Here is a 14,899-nt window from a genome sequence, read left to right on the forward strand (position 1 = left end):
TTGTATTTTAAGGTTGTACCAGAATAGGTTTACATGGTTTAATTTTCAAAAAACAACATATTTTTGTTGTACTGCACCGCTCTCTCTCACTGCTGCAGATCCTCTTTCCACCTGGTCTCTGTTTTAGCTACAGAGTGAGACCTCTTTTCTTCTTCTTCTTCTGTACTATCTTTGATTGCACATGTGCAGTAGCTCAGATGTAGATCATGTCAGCTAGCTAGCTCCATAGACAGTAAAAGAGAGGTTGTTTCTCCAACTTCGGTCAGTTACAAGGCAGGATTAGCTGGGAGACTTCTAAATGAGGGCGCACATGGAAGTAGTTCTTTTGTAGATTATGGTGAACTTGTGTGTTGTAGCAGTGCTTTGCTATTGAGAATGAGGTAGCATGCTAACGCTAATGCTACGAGCTAACAGTTGCGGTTAGCCAGCTCGTTTCGGCTTGTGACGTCACAAGCCGTGCCGATTTTGAACAGCTCACTTGGAGACTGAAGACAGGACACATTCAGAAACCGTATCTCACTCAGAACAGCATGCATGGATTTTTTTCAAAGTTTGTATGCGTGTGGAAGCACCAGAGAAACAAAAGAACACCCCAAATCCCAGAAAAAGTGTTTTTTTCATAATATGGGCACTTTAAACTGTGTGTAAAATGAGCGGTGACGTTAAATCATCTGTTTCAGGTAACGGCACTCTAGGGTAGCCTACCGTCTATTTGCTGATTGTTCCGAGGTAACCATCGGTGGCTAACGTTAGCAGATAAGCCTGTTGACAACAGTAGTGTTCACATTTATGCACAATGACACATAAAGCAAACTTGCTAAAAAAGGAACTACACGCTGTTTAGGTAACGTTACTGTTGACATTCAAACAGGCCTGTGTGTGTGTTTTGAGAAATATCTTTATACTGCATTAAGGCTATATTTATTTTATTTTTATTTGTTATTTTTATATTATTTTATTGCCATTACCTGTTTTCCCTGTTTTCATACATACAGAAGTTTAGTTTGCTAAATATATCACATTTGTTTAGTTGGATATTGGATGTGAAAAGAAGGAAATGGTTCTTCCATAACATTGCACTTTAGATGTGTGTTAATTTCCCCCACCAGGAGTAATTTATATAGTTGTATTTTATAGCGATCTATTATCTATTTAAAAAATGTTCTATGTTCTATGCAAAATGTAACATTTTCTATTAAAGAAAAGATTAAATTAGATTAAATAATAAATATTTGTGTGTGTTGTAAAGTGGTTAGAAAAAATGAAATCGGAATCGGCTAAAATCGGTATCGGCTGGCCTAACTCAAAGAAAATCGGAAATCGGAATCGGCCTAGAAAGTTGTAATCGGTGCGTCTCTAGATGAGAGTAACGGAAACATCAGCCAGTTGTTTCACTCTCTTCTTATCGCAGCACTAAGACTGATAGTTGAGTGCGTCCTGCTGTTTTTTTGGTTCGCTGCCTAATCAGTGGAGGCAGAAAGCGAATCTCTCTAAGCCTGACTGACTGAAGTGAAAAGTGGCGGAGAAAGCATTAGCTGGTTTCTTCTCATCAACTCTTTTCCCCCAGTCTTTTTATTCATCGTTCACTCCGCAATTTGCTTCCTTCGGTCGTTCTAGGGAGAAAAAGGACATAATGTGCAATGTGTGAGAGTGTGGATGTGTTACTTTGCTATTCCACTATTGTACATACCGCCGTATCATGTTCCCTTCCTCTCCCTACCCCTCTGCTGTCACTCCCTGCACTACTTGCATCTTTTTGTGCCTCTCATCTCTGGTGCACCGCAGGAGGTTTCGTCACTCAGTGTGAGTGTTTGTATGTGTGTCGCTGTGTGAGTGTGTCTGTACAGCCTGTATCTGCTGTTTTGCAGTGAATGTGTGAGTGTGGAAGTTTGTGTGATGCTTTAACATTTCTTAGAGCTGCAAAGTCAGAGATCTTTCAGCTAACAGACCTTCACACAGCAACACATTCACATATGTTTTTTTACTTGTGAGGACCCTCATTGACATAATGCATTCTCTAGCCAACTATACATGTCTTACCCAAAAAGTCTTAACCCTTTCAAAAGCCTTATGAAGATGTGAGGAACCGCCACAAAATGTCCTCACTTTCCCAAAAAGTCCTCACTGCTCAAGGTCTAAAACTCACTTTTGTCTTGTCTACAAAAATAGAAACACAAAAGTACACTCACAAACACTTAATTTCCTATTTGCTCTGTGTCTTTTCTACTTTTGTGGCTTACTGATACATTATGTGCCACACACACACACAAACAAAACTCAGTCTACCTACCCTTGAACCCTTCCAATTATCAAAAGACTTTTTCCCTTTGTTTATTCAACAGCAGCTTAGATGACAGTCGAACACTTCCGACTCCAAGCAGTAAACTGCAGTGCTGTGAAATAACTTGTAGTTACAAAACAACACGCCTAATAAAACAATAATCCTCTCTCTCTTCTTCTGTTTCCTAACAGAACTAATAATCTACAAATTGGAAACCAAAAGCTTGCGTTGAAAGGATTGTGTAGCTAATTAATCCCAAGGTATTTGGCTTGGTTCTATGTGAGGAATGTGCTTGCTCTCACAGGCAAGGCCAGCACTTCATCTTCAGCTCCAAAGCCTCTGTTCCCTGCCCTGCTTCCACGCGTCAAATCATTAACATTTTTTTTTTTTTTATTTGGCTTTTGGGAACACATTTGCTACATCCCTGAGTAGGCTGCACAGCTGTTACTGGCAAGTATTACTCGGCAAATACTGGTTGAGCAGCATACAGAGGTAAACACGCAGGCGAGCATGGCGATGAGTTTAGCCTAGAAGTTTGTTGGTGGGGTTTGCAGCCTTCAGATAGTGTGGTGAGACCGTTATACATCACAACTACTATTGAAACCAATAAAAATCCAGTAGAAGTCACAGTGTTCCAGGCAGGATGGCTCACTCATTCTGCTGGCATGAGATACTGCTGCTGGCATACACACCTTAAAACACACATACAATACACATGCATGCACGCACAGACACACAGTAAGTCATTTGACAGGAAAACAAAAACTAGACAGCGTTACAGGAAACCTAAAGAAAAGTGGAGCACAACTTCCCCCCCAAAGACGACGACGGGTGAATCTGAGGCAGACAGATAGGAAGACTTCTGAGTACATTGACGCCAACAGCAAAACCAGTACTGCAGATTGGAAGCAGGAAGCAGGCGATGTAGTGTAGCCTACACGCTGAGACTAATGAGGAGGAGAGCAAACTAAGCTGACTGACAGCGGTGGGAAGTGCTTCAAAAAGTTCCACATGCAGTCACTCCATCACTGTGCTCTTTTTTTTTCGGACCTCATGTTCTACCTTTTCTCTCACGTGTGCATGTTTTCTTACAGTGAAGGTAATTTACCTGTAATTTAGAGTCACTAGGGGTAAATGCATGATTGAATTGAATCTTGATGATTGAATATCCTCTGGTTTTAACAGCTCATCCCAAGGAACTACTTCCACAATTCACAGTTTACATTCACTGCCAATGTTCAGTGCTTATGCATTATGTGTAGTGTATCGTTTATGTAGGGCATATCTGACCGGAGAATGGAGTTGGCATCCCCTCACAGACCTGCAATCAACCACTTTTTCACCAACCATTACCACATTTAACCAACCTTACCTAAGTGTTTTACGTTGCCTAACCCTAACCATGTCTCAAACATAGTTTTTTTTTGCCTTAACCACGATTTTTTTTTTTACCTTAAAGGGAAAATGCGCTGATTTTACAATTCCAACGTTTTTAAGGAAGACTTCCGGTAGTGACCCGTAATGGCTCCTGAATAGTTTTTCTTTAATACCGACTCATTCAAGTTTTAATCGTGATTTGATTACGTACCTTGAAACTATTTTCACTATTGAATGAGGAGGAACAATATACAGCCGTATAATAAATACGAGTGAGCATTTAAAAGCAACAACAAAAACTGTGCGATAATGGCAAGAAGTCACAAGATGGCGAAGGAGACCCCCCTCACTCTGCAAACACTAAGGTCTGAGCTACAGCTATCCCGACAAGCTTCCCTGGAAGATTTTAAGGCTGAAATTGCCAACCTCCGTCATGATCTGAGCAGAGACAGTTTTTAGGGAGTACTACTGCATATGTGTAAAAAGTAGAGGTGGGGGAGGAAATCGATACAGCATAGTATCGCAATATTTTCAGTGGCAATACTGTATCGATACACGGACGCTAAGTATCGATCTTTTATTATATAAATTGCACATGACAATTTAAGTTTTTGGTACTAGAATGATAAAAATCAATTGCCTTTTCAGTCCACTAGGTGGTGCAGTTGAGGTTTTGTTTCTGGTGAAGTCAGGACGTGGACAAAGTTTTGAAGGCATAATTTGAAGTTGGAAAAAAGGTAAATTGCAATATGTCAGTAAATTGCAATATATTGCAGAATATCGCAATTTGTTTAAAATCGCAATAATATTGTATCGTGACAAAAGTATCGTGATAATATCGTATCGTAGGGCCTCTGGTGAATCCCACCCCTAGTAAAAAGCCTTTTGTGGCTCCAAAGTCAAGTCTGATAATTGTCCTCAAGTGATGTCACTTGAGTTAGCGTCAGTTGGGGCTCAAGATTACAAGTTTGAAAATGAAAAGAATCTGGAGGTGTGGAGTTAGAAAGAAGTGATCTTACCAGACCACTGCGGCCCGCTCCTCATCTTGGATTGAGGCTAGCGGCTGGAGTTTAAATTAGCTGCTACTAGCGTAACACACCCGAAAAAACTGTTGGTGGCCGTGTTGTATTGTGGATAATGTAGGCACCAGGTTTTGAAAAGTAGGAAGAATGCGTAATATTAAAAAAGATACATCTCTGGTTCTACTGCATCGATTCTTATACTTTTCTTTTTAGGATTAGCTTCAGGGTCCAACAATGTTATGGGAGTGCAATGCTAAATCAGTGCAGTTGCAGAACTGTCCTGTACTGACAGGCTTGTCTGGTGATAAGGTTGGGTTTCAAGTCAGTAGGGGCTTAGATATAGTGATAGAACTAAGAGAGGTTAGGATATCATAATCACATTTAACACAGATTTGAAATAATACATTTCAGGTAATTGTGCATTTCTGAAAGTAGATATACTAAATGATGTTAACCATATTTAAGCGTCTATCCTTTTGTATGGTACTGTTGCTTGAAATACAGCTACAAGTTTCTATTGATCCTGGTTCAAACCAGGTTTTGACCGGTTTCAGTCACTTCACCCTTATCATGCTATTGCTTCTTGTACAGAGGTGTTCATTGGTCAATTAGATATGTCACTCCTGTCTTATCTCCTGCCCACGCTCTGTTGTTAAGCCACAGGACACTGAGCAGTGAGGCTGTGATCTACAAGTGGCAGATGTTTGATAGTCCCTAGGTATTTGTTTGTCATGTTATTTGTTTTTATATCATTGTTTGTGGAGTGGGTGGTTTTGTGACTCAGCATCTTCTTTCAGACTTGACAGAGAGGCTGAGGAGGAAGGTGTCTGAGTTTGCCGACTTTGCTGTGGTGCTTCTCTGCTCTGTCCCTGACTGTGCTGCCGCCGTCTAAACTGGCAACCCAGCAGAAGCTCGGCTCAAGATTAATTTTTGTGCATCCTCTGGGCCTTTAGAGGCTACTAATGCTAATGAAGATTCATGTGTTATAATACCATGTCGAGAGGGACACGTGCCAAGACTGAGAAGAGAGGGTCCTGGAGCTTTTTGGTTTGCCTCGCTCACAGTGGTCTTCTGAAGAGAGAAACACACACACACACACACAGGGCAGGAAAAATAAATAAATATCCCGGAAGTTTTGCTTTAGTCTGGCAGAGGCTTTTCAAATGGAATAACAGCAAGGCATCACTCACTCCATATGTTATGTGTTCGACGCTTGGCGATTCTCCCTCCTAACAGTAGAGCTGGAGAGAGCATGGGGGTAATTTATTCTCATTTTAGGTACTTAATTAGACAATGTTCCTGAAGCAACTGTCATTCTCCTCTCCAGAGTAGAAGGAAGTTCAGGCAGAAAAGAAAGAAACCCAGAAGAAAAGAGAGAGGAAGCATAACAGCAGGTGTTACAATAGATGAAAAGAGGGAGAGGAGAGTCTGTGTTCCTCTGCTGTGCATTAATGAAGGTTTCTGAGGAGTGTGAAACGCTCAATGGTGTTTTAAGCCCCCAGCGTCTCCTTCTAGGCAGCGCTGCGACCGTTGACTTCCCCTAACCCTAACCTTAACCATAACCATAACCATAATCATAACCATTGCCTAATCCTAGTGCCTTCCAGGCAGCGCTGCCTAGGGCTGGGCGATATGGAGAAAATCAAATATCACGATATTTTTGACCAAATACCTCGATATCGATACCGCAACGATATTATAGCGTTGACTATTGGTGCTTTCACAAAATATTTACACAATGAGATTTTTGATAAATAATCATCAGTAATGTGGATATAATGACTAAGTAGGTAAAGGCAAATAATAGAACAGTTACAACAGTCTGGTAAGTTCAGAAAAGTACATCACTTTACTGTAATGCAGCCTTTAAAACCAGGAAAAGACAACACTTATGCAATATTACGATATCCAAAATCTAAGACGATATCTAGTCTCATATCACGATATCGATATAATATCGACATATTGCCCAGCTCTAGCGCTGCCTGGAAGGAGACGTTGGGGGCTTAAAACACAGATAAACTACTTTGAGCTGCGCTCGAGGTTTAGCACGTTTCTTTACCACCTCTTAAGATTCTTTTATGGGGCATTTTTAGGCCTTTATTTTCACAGGACAGATGAAGACATAAAAGGGGAGAGAGAGGGGGAATGACATGCATGCTGCGTCGAGGAGCGAACCTCCACATATTTGCACTCGCATCACCAACTGAGCTAACCCGGCCACTTTACCTCCTCTTTTTGATATGCACAAGAAAATTGCAAAAGTACTCTGATGGCCAAGTTACGAAGCCTGGCTCGTACTATTGTGCTTTCTTTTGTCTTTCATTTACTGTCATCCCACAGTTATTTCCACCACAGGACGTTTTCCAGCAACCTTTTTCAGAACTCAGGAACTTAACCTGCAACCACAGGAACCTTGTTTCCAGTTTTTTGGCCTACCAAGGTTGCTGCTCCTGTGTGGTATTATACTGTATGACTCTCAACATTCATTCAGACCAGCAAACTAACAGTGGCCGCATGTCGCAAGAGTCAGTGTGTTTGAAAAAAGTTGTGCAAAAAAAACTAGTGAAACTTTTATTTGTTAATTGTTTTAATGGCATCATGTATCATATGCCTAGCTGGCAGTTAAAAGCACACATGTAAATAACACAAATTCTAAATGACTGATAATCACATTTCTAACTGCTTCCCCAGAGCGTTAAACTGATGCGTCCCGCAACAGTCTGTCCTCTGAGCATGCAGAGAAGAAACTGATATTACTTGTCCATCAAACTCCCAGGAAGACAGCGAAGAAGTCAACCCCAAAACTGTCAAAATAACAGAGCATTACTGGGATTAACGAGTAAGTTGTTCTCATGCCTGAGAAACATGTTCAGCTGTGTGTAGGCCTGGAATTTCACCATTTTAGGTGCAAGGCCACTTGGCCTTTGCTGTCACTTTTTTGAGAGCACAAATTGTGATTTATTTTTTTTTTTTTTAAAAAGCCAATAAACCAGAGCATGTTTTTCTTCCATTCAGGAATGCTGTGTGGACTAGCCAGACCCTCCTCCGCAGCGCTGTGGAGGAAGGTCTGGCAAAGCGAGACTAGCTGTACACTGATAGGCCATTACCTGCCCACTCTTTTTTTTTAGAATAATATTGATTCAGACAATGGAAATACACAAATCTGTTGATTGGGTGTGCTGTCCTCACTGTGTCCGTTTGAATGAACTGGATTTTGCCTATTTACTGTAAGGGCCCGTGCTGCCCTCACTTTTACCTTGGCCTCCTCCATCAGCATCAATGTGCAAAGACGCGCCTACAGGCTAACTATGCATACTGGCATCGGTCATTCATGTTGCGCTCTGTAGCTATTTTACTGTAACATCCATTACCCCTAATTGTGAGAATCAAACTATTAAGATGTTCCATTAATCAACGCTGCACTCGTATCAACCATTAGTAATTCCACAGCCGCTCTCACATTCTCACCTTTTGTCGCTGGCTATCAGCAGATTCCCTCTCATCTCGCTCTCTCTGTTTCTCTCTCTCTCTCTCTCTCTCTCTCTCTCTCTCTCTCTCTCTCACTTACCTCCCCTCTCTCTGGACTGCTGTCATCTGCCCTCTTGCAAATGGCACGCTAAGCTGTCAGCCTTCAAAGAGTCACACAGGGAGGGGGCATAATGGCAGCACACACACACACACACACACACACACACACACATGCAAACACACACCCATTTCATCATTCAGGGGATCTGAAAAAGCCGAGCAGTAGAAATATCACTTGGTGATGTGGATAAACCAGCCAATCAGTCATCTGGAAGTGTATGGCCTTTTATTTCCTAACTGCCGTTCACTAAAGTCTGTGGGAATATTAATCGCTAAAACATACCCCCTGCCTCTCTCTCCGCCTGACAGAGGGAAAAAAGGGGGAAAGAAGACGACTTGAGTAATGTCTAAATATTTGAAGAGGTTGATGTGATGTTGGGCTTTGAGCCTAACTGTCAGCGAGTGGGAGAAGAAATCAGCAGAGACTGGTTTGAAGATCTGAGGGGGAGAAAACATGCCTGTTTACTTTTTATCTCTGCTTTTCTTTCTCTCTGTCTCTGTCTCTTTCAGTTTCTGTGACTCTATCTCTTCCTTATTCTGTCTCTCTCTCTTTTCTGTCCTCCCACTCTGCATCTTACAGTGTTTGATGCACTTACGTTTTTTGTCTTCCTTGGACGTCAAATTATTGTATATGCTTATGTAAATTCCCAAGTAGAAATCACACCAAGTCTGCATTTGTGTGTGTTTAGTTTGTAGTTCCTGTTTTTAAAGGCCTCAATGTGGCCAGCACCGGCCTTATACACATACAGTACAGACTCACTGCAGTCAATGTGTGATACAGTGAAGTATGTTTCATTTATAGATGTGCGTATTTGTGTGTCTATTTTTGTCTCTACCCTGACTCTCCCGTCCCTGTTGCTGTAGATAATACCCATCGCCCACCTTTATCAGCCAAACTGGACCCACTCCCAATGCTATTACAATGTACCAGCTGGCATGTGGGCATTTTGAGCAGGTAGCTTCCAGTTCAGATGAAGGAGTGAATAAGTTAGCCGTCAGCAGAGAAAATTACATCAGCAGTGACTGATTTATAGTTCCCATAAGACCAGAGATAACAGTAGTAACATGGTTCTAATGCTAATCTACTGCTCTCTGTTCAGAAGAACACGGTCTGTGCTACAGGCAGGAGTATGGCTGCAAAATGCTGACTCTAACGCAGCCAGTCCCCTGTGAAGCTGTGAGACGTTTCCAACATAAGACAAACCTTTACATAAATGTCCAGTTTGTTCATTTAATATTAGTAGAATTAAGAAAATTACTAAAATCTTAATCAGGGTCCTGAAACTTTTTGCATATTGGAACAAACCTAGAGAAACAACCTGCACTGGTCACCAGTCCATTAGTGTGGGAACATTAACAGCACATTTCCATATTGTCTAATTAGGTCTGTAGGATGCAAAATCTACATAATGCTAAATGAATTAGTTTGGGAAATAATCATGGTATTAATAAAGCAGAAATCTAACTGTGGATATAACAAGGCTCAGTAAAAGACACAGACAGCTTGGTTTATAGATAAAGTGGTTCCTGAATAGTGACAGGTTATTTATGTTCTTCCATAGGCCTAACATTATACTGTATGTTATGAACTTTACTGTTACATGTAATAGAAGATCTTTTACACATAACAGGTAAGAATAGCATTGTCAACATTGATATTCTTGAAAATCTATTTGTCCCAGTCCTAACCTTAAAGGCACAAAAAAATGCTTTTTTTATCCATAATCTCCAGCAATTTAAAGTGCCAATATTATGAAAAAAATCACTTTTTCTGGGATTTGGGGTGTTATTTTGTGTCTCTGGTGCTTCCACACTAGAGTCCGGATCGGGACGAATTTTTCTTCGGCATTCGGAAATGTCAACAGATGAACGCATCAGCGCACACGGGGCAACAAGCGCACGTTGATAAGCTGTTAAAATGTTCAATGTGTTAACCTTTCCTGCTTGCTTCGTTTTTGACCGGGATCAGAAAACCATGGGAGACACGTTACCTCCAGGGCTGACATTATAAAATGAATAACGTTGGGGTTAAAATCCCGTTTCTGGTGAGCAAATGAATGAACTTGGCTATCAGTCTGGGGTTTATTTCGGACACTACACACACTGTGTACAAAACTTATTCTACCAACTCTGCTCCGGTTGCATACAACACGTTTGCTTCCTCTTTCTCTATCTCTCTTCTGCCCAGCAGCACCATTTTACAACAAATGCCATCTCACGCTGATGTGACCGAGCCCGACCCAATGGGGTATCCATGCCTTATTCCACACGTATACAAACTTTGAAGAAAAAAAACATCCATGCTGTTTTGAGTGAGAGAGGGGTTTCTGAATGTGTCCTGCCTTCAGTCTCCGGGTGAGCTGTTCAATATCTGCACAGCTTTCTACGTAACTAGCCGAAATGAGGGGACTAGGGGGCTAACCGTTAGCATGCTAGCGCTAGCATGCTAGCTTGTTCTCAATGGCAATGCAGGTATTCCACGCAAAGTTGGAAGTGTGCCCTCGTTTAGAAGAAGTCTCCCGGCTAATCCTGCCTTGTACTGACCGAAGTTGGAGAAACAGCTAGCTAGCTCACGTAATCCTTAGCTAGCTACTGCGTATGTGCAACTGCCAACAAAGATGTTACAGAAGTTGAGATATCCCACTCTGTAGCTAAAACGGAGACCTGAACACAGGGTGAAAAGAGGAGCTGCAGCAATGTGCAGTACAACAAAAATATGGTGTTTTTTCAAAAATAAACCATGTAAACCTATTCTGATACAATCTCAAATTACAATTATGAACCTGAAAATGAGCATAATATGGCCACTTTAAAATCCTTTTTAGGATAACAAGAGTTTCCTAGTGTCAGCTGAGCTCATGTGTAAAAAGGTTTTCATTCATTTTCAAGCAATGGAAAAGTTTAAATCAAACCATCTTTATCAAAATGTTCTTTCTATCAAGTGATTGAGTTGACCCAGGTATAGTCTCGCATTGCCATACCTTTCTCCACAGCACTGTCAGTGCTGGAGCAAAATCTGGCTACACCGCTTATATATTCTGGGATAGTGGGGAATAAACACTCTGGCTTGTTTGTATTTCTTTAAACCAATCCCAATCGTCCCCAGGATGCAGCGACGGTGCCCTTGCAAAATAGATAGCTGAGATACAGTAGGGGAAAGGGAGGTACCTCGATGTTAGGCTTTATCCCAGCTATGTACATCCGTTGAGCCAGACTAACCCAAGCATAATAGACAGATACTGTCTCATATTCAGAAGTATGAGTATGTTAGCGTTCCCACTGTGCACTGTGAAAAGAAATATATTACAAATGAAGAGGGTATGCACACAAAGGTCCAAACGAGAAGTTAAACCCAGGCTCATTTTGCGATTAAGGCAACAGGGCTAACCAAGGAGCCGCTGAGCCACCCAGAGGAGGCGGTTAAGGTTGAAGTGGCTAATTGGCTTTCATGTCTTTAGCGTGTTTCGAGGTCATCGGATTCAATCCCCAGACAACCAGGAGAAACTTGAGCAGGCAAAGTAATGAAGCAATTCTCCACATTTACAATAATTGTCAGAGCTGACATCACTGCTCAGAAGACACGATTAGATTCAGTAAGTAGTAAGTAGCTCAGTAAATAGTAGTAAGAGGAACTCAGCACTAAACTTTGGAAGAACATGAGAACTCATATTTTTATTTAAAAAACAAGACACATCTTTAAGGACCCAGTTTTGACCTTTGTACAGGAAACCTGGATGAGTGCTCATCAACATATAAAATGTAGCCCGCATCTTACCCCTAAATCTTCTATTTGGTATAACAAAAAAAGTATTAATTGGCAAAAAATCTATGTGGGAGAAATGGGCAAAAGCTGGAATAAACTTGCTTTGTGACTTGCTTAGCGAAAATGGATTGAGGTCATTTGATGAAATTAAGCAAGAATATAACCTTACACAAGAGGACTTTTGGAAATTCCTACAAATTGGGCACTGCATTAAAGCTACTCGGGGGAAGAACCCCTACCCCGTGACCAGGATTCAGGAGTTAGTCCAGGTAACTAAATATAAAAAATGTGGAGCCTCTAAATTTTATGAGATTTTCAGGGAGGCTCGTCCATCCCACATGGAAGGGTTGAGACTGTGCTGGGAGAAAGACGTGGGCGAACAGATCTCAGCTGATAGATGGATGAAGCTGGTTGCGTCCTGGCATAACTGTTCTCGTGAAGCACAGTCTCAGCTTATTCAGTACAAATTACTTAACAGAAACCACTGGACCCCCAGTAAAATGGCCAAACTAAAACTTAAGGACAGTAACACGTGTTGGAGGTGTGAGAAAGAAGTGGGTACTCTGATATACATGTTGTATTCTTGTGAAAAAAATGCACATTTGTGGGATAGGGTAGTTACCTTCTTGAATGATCTATTCGGATTACAACTCACCAAGACCCCAGCTCTGTGTATTCTGGGTCTGCTGCCAGACAATAACACTCTGACCGGAAGACAAAGACTATGGATACGTCTGGCTACTACAACAGGATGTAGAATAATTCTGCAGCACTGGAAGTCATCTGCTCTGTGCTGTTTTAGGGAATGGACTGAACAAATGACAAGAATGGCTACGTATGAGCAAGTCACTTACAGAGTAATGGGGAGAGAGGATATCTTTAATCAAGTCTGGGGCTCCTTCCTGATGGCAATAGAGGGGTTGTCTGTCTGAATATAAGGCACCTGTTCTGATCCAATTCGATATAGCGTTTGACTGGTAGAATAATGTAATGCAATGTAAGGCACATGATGTTTTTTTTTTTTGTTTTTTTTTCGTCTTTCTGTATTCTTAAAACAGGACAGTGGATGATATAGATGTCTTGTTAGTTGTGATGGTGACATAGGTTGTACTGTCTGTCAAAAATATTAATAAAAAAATAAACAAAAAAACAAGACACATCGTCAAGCGCTCGTTACTTCAGGGACCCAACATGCATCTGCTAAAAGGAGTACTTTAGTAATACTACAGTACTAAAGTAAAACACTAAGGTGGTGATTCACTACTGTAGGTTGTGTGTATGACAGATTTTGGTCTTATGTTTGTAAGTACTAAATGTCTGGTGTGATGAAGCTCATTTCATATGTAGAGAAACGAGAGAGATTTATTTGTGAATATTAGTTCATCCATGTCTTGTGCATGCAGGAGCCTCTTATTGCAGTTGTTGTGAGTAAGCCATTAGTCATCGAGCCCAGTCAAACACAATTTGCTTGACTAGGGCTCAGTAGGATTTGGCATTTTGTAATACTAATGTGAAAGTACATTAACCAAGTTTCAGTACAGGTACCACAAGATTACATTTTGGATACCTTACTTTGTGAAATCTAAAAAATGTTTTAACAAAGCACACTTTGCCTGTATTAAATACTCTATTTGAATCACTAAGTATCTGATCAAACAACAAGTAAAGCTTTCAGTACTTGGCAGTTTTCAGACACATTTCAGTCCTCAGTTTTACCAAAAACAAAAAATGTGAGGTTTGTTACTTAACCACACCTGTGACTCACTGTTAGAGTGGGAACAGGCTTCTTTTGTATATAGGACTCCACTTCCACCAGACCTACTTTATGGGACTGAATGAATGCATATCAGACAGGCCAGCGGATGGATGATGGATTTCAAACAGTGCTGAATTGCATCAGAGCATCAGAGAGTGATAAGAACTAGACAGTCTCCTCCATAAATCTTCCAGATATATGCAAACATTAATCTCTTCATTCTTCATTGCTGTCTCTCTTTTTCTCTCTCTCTCTCTCTCTCTCTCTCTCTCTCTCTCTCTCTCTCTCTCTCAAATAAACTACTTTCTGAGCACAAAATGCATGTATATTTTAACTGTTGCGTGTTGGACATATGTTGGTGATACTCAACACCATTGTTCATGGTCAGTTAGTGCTTTTGTTACTTTTACACTTACTGGAGGCATTTGTGTACAGCTCATGAGTGAGCGATTGCATTGAGCTGCCAAAAACAAAATATAGAAATATGTTTTAATTGGCAAACACATTGATCTGAAGCAGAGTGAGTACAGTGAGTTTGCAAAACCTCGCTTTGAGAGATGAAATGTAGCTTCACCTGAGGAGGCAGTCCTGCTGTGACCCAGTGCCTTGCTTGTTGTGGAATGGTGTCTTTGCACTCAAATAGCCCTGAAAAACTTAATGAATGGAAGAGAGCCTAACAGTATGAAAAGCACTTACTTCCTCAATGCAGTATGAGGGTTTTCAAGGCCCTTATTTTATATTAGAAGGGCTTTCATAATGGACTCCTCTCCTCTCAACCCTCTTCTTTTCATGGCAAAAACTGCATCTCTCTGCATACTAAACAGGGACCCATACGTCCCAATTTGCACCACGCAATTTACTGATGTCGCTTCACATTTGTTGGAGGAAAAGCTGAGGCCTCTTCCCTGATCCCCACACTGCAGGGAGGGAGGGAGGGAGGAAGGGGGTGAGGTTGAGGGGGAAACCGGAGGTGGCTTAGCTGACAGATCAAGCCTGAACCACATCCAGTCCTACATTTCCACATATTCCGGTTAACATACATTTGCACGCCCACAGCTGTGCACACATAGACAATCCAGCATGGAACCGAAAGCCACACACACACACAC

At 41.3% G+C, this 14,899-nt stretch overlaps 1 protein-coding gene across 1 annotated transcript in view; it reads left to right on the plus strand.

Annotated features, from left to right (window-relative positions):
* The window catches only part of ncanb (neurocan b), a 124,993-nt gene that overhangs the window by 91,589 nt on the left and 18,505 nt on the right, over positions 1–14,899 (plus strand). The gene's annotated exons all lie outside the window — the stretch shown is intronic.

Source organism: Sander vitreus, chromosome 9 (genome assembly GCF_031162955.1).
Source record: "Sander vitreus isolate 19-12246 chromosome 9, sanVit1, whole genome shotgun sequence".
NCBI classification, from domain to species: Eukaryota; Metazoa; Chordata; class Actinopteri; order Perciformes; family Percidae; genus Sander; species Sander vitreus.